Raw genomic sequence first — 9,680 nt, 5'->3', positions numbered from 1 at the left:
GACTCACAGTGTTTCACATCACCTACCACCTGGTTTCACATCACCTTCCACCTGGTCCTTTCAACTGGAGATGCCAGGGACTGAACCTGGAACCTTCTGCATGCCCAGAAGATATTCTACCACAGAGCCACTGAGGTCTTTCCCATCACCTACTGCCTGGTCCTTTCAACTGCAGATGCCAGAGATTGAACCTGGAACCTTCTGCATGCCAAGCAGATGTTCTACCACTAAGCCACGGGCTCTCCCATACACAAAACCCTTGAAATCCAAGATACTTCTATTGAAAAAGGTCTCATTTACACAGGGTGACAGACAATGTAGTTTCCCCATAGCTGCTGAAGCTACCAATGGGGATTCCACGTGGGGCTTTCTCGGAGCTCTGTGGTATAAGAGAGCATATCCTGAGCATAGAACTGCAGCACTATGCACATTACACTGAGCATTGCTTCCTTCTCCAGACTTTATTGCCCCACAAAATGTTTATATTTGCTAATGTTATTATTTACTCAACTTTATCACCTTTCATAAACTTTTTTTATTACTGCCCTTCTGAACAGGGACCCAAAAAACCCTCTCTCAATGACCTGCCCTCTGCTATTTTAAGTAACCAGTTATAATTGTGTGCGCCCCGTTCTATGAGAGACAGGAGAGTGGCGCGTGTCCCAATTTTATCTGACTGTTCCTCTGAGGAAGGCAGGCCAGGTTCTCGACCTCAGTTTTATCTTCAAAACAACCCTTGAGGTAGTCAGCTGAGACACGGCGGCCAGCCTGATGCCATCAAGTAAGATTTTTGGCAGAGCAGGGATTCGAACCCGGGTCTCCACAGTCCTAAACTAACCCCCGAATCACAACACCGCACATGGCAATTTAGTACTGTATGAATAAGTTGCTGACCCAAACAAGGAGACCATGCACAGAATTCTGCTTCCAGACCAAGACTGATTGATTGATTGATTGATTTGCTTCATTTATTTTCCACCTTTCTCCCCAACTGAGACCTGAAGTGGCTTACATCATTCCATGCTTCTCCATTTTATCCTCACAAGAACCCTGTGAGGTAGGTTACGTTGAGAGAGTGTGATTGGCCCAAGGTCACCCAGTGAGCTTCCATGGCACTTTGGGGAGGGGCCGTGGCTCAGTGGTAGCACATCTGCTTGGCATCTAGACGGTCCCAGGTTCAATCCCCAGCATCTCCAGTTAAAGGGACTAGGCAAGCAGGTGATGCGAAAGACCTCAGCCTGAGACCCTGGAGAGCCGCTGCCGGTCTGAGTAGACAATGCTGACTTTGATGGACCAAGCAGTATAAGGCAGCTTCATGTGTTCACGTGTTCATGGCAAAGTGGGGATTCGAACCTGGGTCTCCTGGATCCTAGTCCAGCCCTCTAGCCCCTGCACCAGCTTTCAAGGTGTTCCTTGGAGGATTGGGAGAAAAGAAAGCCGGTGAGGCTGACTTCATCCCACGCAGGGAAGACCAAAACGGACCAGGAAGATGAAGGTCTTTAATTTGTTGGTTTCATTACCAGCCTATTAAAACTCTTCCATTTGAGTTACAAGCCCCTTTTTTTACAGGGAAGAAAACTAAGCGGCAGTTATAGAGGCGAGGGTGCAGAAGAATTTACAGGCCGCTGATAAATAGTTTTGCAATGTCACATCACGTTCTGTTACATAATGCGCCGCTCCGAACATCATCGTGAAATGCACTCTGGCCGATCCCCTGGGAAGGAGAAACACGGCGTGGGGGGGGCGTGGTTTTTCGTTTTTCATTTATTCACTTCCTTTATAGCCCACTTTTCTCCATAATGGAAACCCAACACGGTTTATATTTTTCTCTTTGGCTGATAACGCATGGCTGTTTTGTCTTGTGATTCTCCCGCGAATGTCGCGATTCTCTGTTGCCATAACGCATTACCTCCTGCCTGCCTGCGGGGCCGACTCACTTCCGTTCCGCAACTTCTCCATGTTTTCCCATCCCAGTTTTCTCCCAATTTTACTTTCAGTTTCGTGGCAAATGTGAGTGTTTGCGAGTGCATGCTTCAGCGCGCACGTCGACCCCCCTGAGTCCTGACACAAACCCTTTCATAGTCTTTGGACTATAATTTGCTGAGATGAAATTTTGAGATGTCACCTCCCAGCAGGCTCATAGGGTGGGGTCATAGGTTGGTAGTAGAGCATATGCTTCACATTCAGAAGATCCAGGTTCAATCCTCGGTATCTCCAGTTTATAAAGGATCAGGTAGCAGCCTATATGGACCAGAATAGCCCAATCTTGGCAGTGCTTGGAAGCTAAGCAGGGTTGGCCCTGGTTACTATTTGGGTAGGAGACCACCAAGGAAAACAGGGGTGGCTATGCAGAGGCAGACAAGGGCCAACCACCGTTTCCTTCAAAACCTCACAATGGGGTCACCATAGGTAAGCTGGAACTTGACATCTCTCTTCACCTTAGAAGGTGATATGAAAGAACTCATCCTGAGACCCTGGGGAGCAGCTGCCAGTTAGAGTGGGTGATCCTGACCTTGATAAACTGATTAAGTACCATTGTAAATACATCCACTGAATTCAGTGACTTGCAAAGGATTTCATAGAATCATAGACTTGGAAGGGACCACCAGGGTCATCAAGAAGAAGTTGGTTTTTATATGCCGACTTTCTCTACCACTTAAGGAAGAATCAAACCAACTTACAATCCCCTTCCCTTCCCCTCCCCACAACAGGCACTTTGTGAGATAGGTGGAGCTGAGAGAGCTCTAAGAGAGCTGTGACTAGCCCAAGGTCACCCAGCTGGCTTCGTGTGGAGGAGTGGGGAAACTGACCCGGTTCATCAGATTAGCATCCGCCGCTCATGTGGAGGAGTGGGGGATCAAACCCAGTTCTCCAGATTAGAGTCTTGCAATCCAAACCACCGGTCTTAACCACTACACACGCTAACTCTCTAGTCCCACCCCCTGCACAATGCAGGAAATTCACAACTACCTCACCCCCACACCCCCATTGACCCCTACTCCATGCCCAGAAGGTGGGGGGGAACCCTCCAGGATCCCTGGTCAATCTATCCTGGAAGAAAATTGCTTCCTGACCCCAAAGCGGTGATCGGCATTTCCCTGGGCATGTAAGAATGGGCCATGAGAGCCAAGCACTGACACAACCCATCCTGCCCTCCCTCTCATGATCTGCCTAAGTTCATTTCTATCACCCTTTCTTCTGAAAAACAGATTGCAGTCTCACTGGATAAAAGGTAGAACAGATACTTTGAGGGGAACTGTTATGGGCTTTAATGGCTTTATTGCCTCTTGCTGTTATGGATTCCAGCCAGCCGCCACCTGAAATACGATTCTGCTTAGCCTGCCAGAAATTCCACCAGACCCTGGTGCGAGCAGAGCCTCTTAAGACCGTGATGCCCCGAGCAATCAGCTTTTCCCTTCTCTGATTTTTTTATTTTGCAACTTCTGGCCTGATGAAGAGTTCTGCAGAACTCGAAAGCTGGAACAGTTAGCTTGGTCCTAATAAAAGGTATCACAATGACCTCCAGGTAGGGACTGGAGATCTCCTAGGATTACAACTAGGGGTATGCACCAAAAATTTTTGGTATTTTTTAGGGGGAAAAGCCGAATCCCCATACCGATATGTGTTTTTTCGGGTTTTTAAAATAATCTGAAAATGTTTGGGTCCATTAATCCCTATGGGAAATCTTGGTGGAGCTCTGGGGAGGCTTTTTTAAAAGATAGAGCTACCAAATTTGCAGCATAGCTTCAGGTGATGCTCCTTAGAAGAAACCCCAAGTCTGGTAAAGATTGGTCGGGGGTCTGACTTTATGGGCCTCCAAAGAGGGTGCCCCCGTCCATTCCCCATTGTTTCCAATGGAAAAAATGGGGCCCCATAAACTTGGACCCCCTGATCCAATCTTCACCAAATTTAGAGGTTCTTATAAGGAGAGTCACCAGCAGCTACGCTGCGAATTTGGTGCTGCTAGCTGAAAACCCAGTTCCGTCCCCACGCCCCACCCCCGATCCCCTCAAAGATTCCCCTAGGGTAAAATGGACCTGGAAAATCGGGGGGGGGGGATCCTTGCAAAATTAGCTTTTTTTCAGATTTGCCTTTTCAGCCTCATTGAAATGATGTCTCTTTTTGAGGGGGGTTTGGCATATCCAAATGCAGACCCCTAATTTCAACTGCTTTCCAGGTTGAGATCAGTTTCGCTGGGGAAAATGGCTGCTTTGGAGGGTGGACTTAAGACACAAAATATGACATTGGAGTGGATCGGTGCAGCTGGATTGCATGCATGAAAGTAATATGACCGCTTCAGTCACCTTCAGAGGCCTTGCTTCGGATGCCCCCGCTTTTTGAGCGGAAGTAAGTGGCAACCCGGCGTCACATCCTGATGTTTCCTAGGCAGCCTGTGTTTTATGGGATGATTTGCCATTTCCTTCCCCAGTCATCTACACTTTACCCCCAGCAAGCTTTGTACTCACTTGACCGACCTCGGAAGGATGGAAGGCTGAGTCGACCTTGAGCCGGCTACCTGAAACCGACTTCCATCGGGATCGAACTCAGGTTGTGAGCAGAGCTTGGACTGCAGTACTGCAGCTTACCACTCTGCGCCACGGGGACATCACCCTATGGGTTAGTAATGACCCGGTGCTTGCACAGGGGGCTACCTTTACTTTTTAAGGGGCAACCCAAGAGAGGGCCTCCTTAGCAGTGGCACCAAAACTCTGGAACTCTCGCCCCAGGGAGACTCACCTCCTCCCTTCTTGAGCCATCTCCCACCAGCAGGTGAAGACTTTTCTGTATCATTCAGCATTCCTTCCGTGATCCCTCCTTCCTGCCCAATGCTTTTAATCGTTATTTTTATGCCTTGGTATGTATTTTAGCTCTGGTTTGAATCATTTTAATGATGGGATGGTTGGATAGTTCTCATGGTTTTAAGTTGTGATTTCACTGTGCATGTTTTAATTTGTTAGGTGCCTCGGGCAGGATGCCAATTTTGTAAAAAAAAAAAAAAAAGTCACACTGAATTCAAGTACTCCAAAGAAGAAGAAGAGTTGGTTTTTATATGCCGACTTTCTCTCCCTTTAAGGAGAATCAAACCAGCTTACAATCGCCTTCCCTTCCTCTCCTCTCCCCACAACAGACACCTTGTGAGGTAGGTGAGGATGAGAAGCTCAAAAAGAACTGTGACTAGCCCAAGGTCACCCAGCAGGTGTCATGTGGAGGAGTGGGGAAACCAACCCGGTTCTCCAGATTAGAGTCCGCTGCTCAAGTGGAGGATTGGGGAATCAAATCCAGTTGCTGCAGAGTAGTTGCAGAGTCTTATTCTGAGTCCCTGGATGATCCTCAAGGTATTCGGAATGGAGCTTCTCTCTTTATTAAACAGCCATCTCCCACCTGGCAACTTTGACAGCCCACATTTCTTCCAGAGGAATGTTTTGCTGGGCCTTTTCTTTGCCTATCACTTGAAGACGCTAGAAAGCACAATCCCACCCAAACGAAGCAGCCTGCTGATTTTAACAAGAGAAATTTCGCTCTGCTGCAAATGAGACTTCCATCTGCTTAACTTCTGACGGATTGCATTCAGCATGTTTTCATTTTTGGAGCTGGAACTTCTTTACTGGGGGAGAAGCCAGTCTTGGGAGGGGGCAAAACTAGGTGGGAGAGTCGCATGAGCCTCATGGTCAACATCTAGGCAAAACATTCTCCTCCTGAATCTTCCTGGGAATGCAGAGTGTATTTGTGTGAAGCGGAAGGAGGCGGGAATGCCAGAATGAGATATGTTGGGCGCTGCGTTGCTGTGGGCTATATAAGTGGTGCGACTCGTGTGCTTTTCCACCGTCACTATCTCTGCACTCTCTCTTGAAGCAATAAACTTGGCAAAGGCACACGCTTCCTGGCTGGACTCGGCTCAAGGTAAGGAGAGCAGACGTTTCCTTGCTTAATGCAGAGTCTTATCTTAACGGGTGCGATCTCGAGGTCGGATTCTCCGGTTTTCTCTGAGTCTCCTGCCATTCCTTTTGCCAAAAGGTGTTAAAAGATCTTTATAAAAACAGTTCCAAAGCAAATAAAATAAAGTGGCAAAAGACTGTCATCCCAAGAACTAGACAGTCAACCCTGTTGAACTTGGAGGGATTCCTTTCTCAACATCCATGCAAGAATGCTAGACGAGAGTCTCTGCTCGACAACAGTCAGCAGAAGGTCAGTGTGTTTTCCTATCAAGGAACATCTGCCTGTGTCTGGACTTATCTACCCCTGGCCCTGCTGGCTAATAGTGCCAACAAAAACAGCCAGTGGGAAGAGATAAGACGAGATACCAGAAAGCAATTACCCGACAGTGAAGGCAAAGTCTCTAGAAGCTGAAGCTATATGGATTTAATTTGGTCTTAATTGTTACTCTTAGGAAACTAGAAGGGGTTTTCAATTGATGGCCTACTGAGTAGAAATTACCGATACTTGATCTGTTTTAACCAACCTGCACTGCTAGCTTGTTCCCAGTGTCCCCGATCTTGTGTGTGGGTTAAGTGCCATCAAGTCGCTTCCGACTCAGGGCGACCCTATGAATCAACGTCCTCCAAAACGTCCTATCCTTAACAGCCTTGCTCAGATCTTGCAAATTGAGGGCTGTGGCTTCCTTAGAGTCCATCCATCTCTCTTTTCCTGCCACCCTCAACCTTTCCTAGCATGACTGTCTTTTCCAGTGACTCTTGTCTTCTCATCATGTGACCAAAGTACGATAGCCTCAGTTTATTCATTTTAGCTTCTAGGGAGAGTTCAGGCTTGATTTGATCTATAACCCACTGATTTGTTATTGTTGTTTTTTGGCCATCCAGGGTATCCGTAACCCTCTCCTCCAACACCACATTTCAAAGGAATCTACTTTTTTCCTATCAGCTTTCTTCATTGTCCAGCTTTCACACCCATACATAGTAATAGGGAATACGGTGGCATGAATTAACTTGGTTTTGGTTGCCCCAATCTTAGCTTCTTGGAAACGCTAGGCTGAGGGCATAGATGTGTGGATGAGTGTGGCTAGGTTGCCAACTACAGGCAGGGAGATTCCTGGAGATTTTGGGTGTAGTACCTGGGGAAGGCAGGGTTTGGGGAGACGATATAATGCCATACAGTCCACCTAGGGTTGTCAACCTCCGGGTGGTGTGGATTCAAAAACCAAGCACAAGTAAGAACACGCCAATATGAAGGCAATTAAATATCACAACTGGATTATGCTGATAGAAAAGATATTATGAAGAAAAGACCTCAAAGAGACAACCGTAGTTGATAAGAACAAGGGGACAAAGGTCCAAAATGTACAATAAATATAGAACACAAAACGTTAAGAAGTACAAAGGCGTTGAAATGCTCACAAGTCATAAAAGTCCATACATGGAACAGAAAGCAACGGAGCAAGAATATCGCGCAATGGGCTTCCGGTAAATTCCCATTTCATAGATATTTTTTCAAGCTTTAAATTCTTCCGTGTGCTTGTAGCTTCATTCAGAAGTTACAGGAGTGTACCTTCCTAGTATGTACGGACGGCTGGATAAGACATCTCACTGAAGTCCCTCCCTTCTCTAAACCCCGCCCTCCTCAGGCTCCACCCCAAAATCTCCAAATATTTCCCAATCTGGAGCTGGCAACCCTAAGTCCACCCCTCCAAAGCAGCCATTTTCTCTGGAGGAACTGATCTCTGTCGTCTGAAGAGCAGCTGGCGTTCCAGGAGATGACCAGCCCCGGCCCCCACCAGGAAGTTGGCAACCCTAAATGTGAAACAGACCCTCGGTCCATCAAAGTCAGTATTGTCAACTCAGACCAGCATCTGGAGATGTAATTCCAGGAGATTTCTGGGCCTCGGGTGGCCTCCTTCCGAAGCAGTCTTTTTTCCCCAGGGGAACTGATCTCTGTAGTCTGGAGATCACTTATACTCCCAGGAGATCTCCAGGCCCCAGCTGGAGGCTGGCACACCTAGAAAAAGGAATACAGATTTTGCTAACAGTTTGGACCCCAGTGTGGTGTTTTGGTATTTCCCAACAATTGTTTAACAATATGAACACAACTATCCTGGAGAAGGTGTGGCATGGACTTCAGCAGTACAATGATGGTTTATATCACCTGAGGCCATTGCCCTACGAATGATATCTTTACAGGACAAATTCCATTAAGAGGAGAACTCACACACACACACACACACACACACACAGAGAGAGAGAGAGAGAGAGAGAGAGAGAGAGAGAGAGAGAGAGAGAGAGAGAGAGAGAGAGAGAGAGAGAGATGTTTAAACTACAGTTTCCCAGAAACAAAAGCATTCCTCATCCATTATGAATGGACCAGGATAGGGTTGCCAGGTCCCTCTTCGCCACCAGCAGGAGGTTATCGGGGTGGAGCTTGAGGAGGGGAGGGTTTGGGGAGGGGAGGGACTTCAATGCCATAGAGTCCAACTGCCAAAGTGGCCTTTTTCTCCAGGTGAACTGATCTCTATCGGCTGGAGATCACTCGTAATAGCAGAAGATCTCCAGCTAGTACCTGGAGGTTGGCAACCCTAAGGATAGGGTATTCAATAAACAATACAATAGGATTAGGGTTGTTCAACCCATTAACAATCCGGTTGAACTGAAGCAAAGCATAAGTTTTAACATGACACATTAAATGATACTACCTCCAAGACAGGGACCTCAGTGGGGTACAATGCCACAGAGTCCACCCTCCAAAGCATCCATTTTCTGGAGTTCAGTTCTAATTCCGGAGATCCCCAGGTCTCACCTGGAGGCTGGCATCCTTCCGCGAACCCCCCAAAATCTCCCGGAGTTGGCAACCCTTCGACCCACTCTAGTCAACATTCTAGCTGGAGTTGCCAACTCCAGCTTGGGAAATTCCCAGAGGTCAGTTGTAATTCTGAAAGATCTCCAGGCACCACCTGGAGGTTGGCAGCCTTATTACTGCCAGCAGCTTTCTGTACCAGTTGTCGGTTCTGGACATGCTTCAAGCGCAGGCCTTATACCATGCCTTGCAGTTAACCTAGGGCCGTGTTGGCGAACCTATAGCACGCGTGCCAAATCCGGCACACCGAGCCCTCTCTGTGGGCACGCGCGGGGGCGGCAGGGGCTTTGAAGGGTGCGCGGAACCGTTCAAAGCCCCACCTTCCCTGGACTCCCCGCGCCCCCCCCTTGCTGAGCTGGGCGGAAACCTCAGTATTCAGGTTAAATTGCCGTGTTGGCACTTTGCGATAAATAAGTGGTTTTTGGGTTGCAGTTTGGGCACTCAGTCTCTAAAAGGTTCGCCATCACTGACCTAGGGCCTTTTATGCATGGCTGTTTCCCTTGCCGTCATCCTTCCAATGACTTGGGTTCTTTGTTTGGATTATGCATGCCATTTCTGACCACCAGAAGTCACGTTGCTCTCCCCCACCTTTCCCCAGGTTTTAAGAAACCTGTTTTGTCTCAAATTTGAAAACGTGGGCAAAAAGTGTTTCAGATCAGTTCCCCTGGACAAAATGGTCACTTTGGCCATTGGACTCTATGGCATTGAAGTCCCTTCCCTCGTTTGTAGGGTTACCAACCTCCAGGTACTAGCTGGAGATTTCCTGCTCTTACAACTGATCTCCAACTGACAGAGAGACGTTCACCTGGAGAAAATGGCCGCTTTGGCAATTGGACTCTATGACAATGAAGTCCCTCCTCTCTTCAAACCCAGCCCTC

This window comes from Euleptes europaea, chromosome 4, assembly GCF_029931775.1.
Source record: "Euleptes europaea isolate rEulEur1 chromosome 4, rEulEur1.hap1, whole genome shotgun sequence".
Classification (NCBI taxonomy): Eukaryota; Metazoa; Chordata; class Lepidosauria; order Squamata; family Sphaerodactylidae; genus Euleptes; species Euleptes europaea.
The sequence above is the reverse complement of the archived record's forward strand: the minus strand, read 5'-3'. Positions refer to the sequence as shown.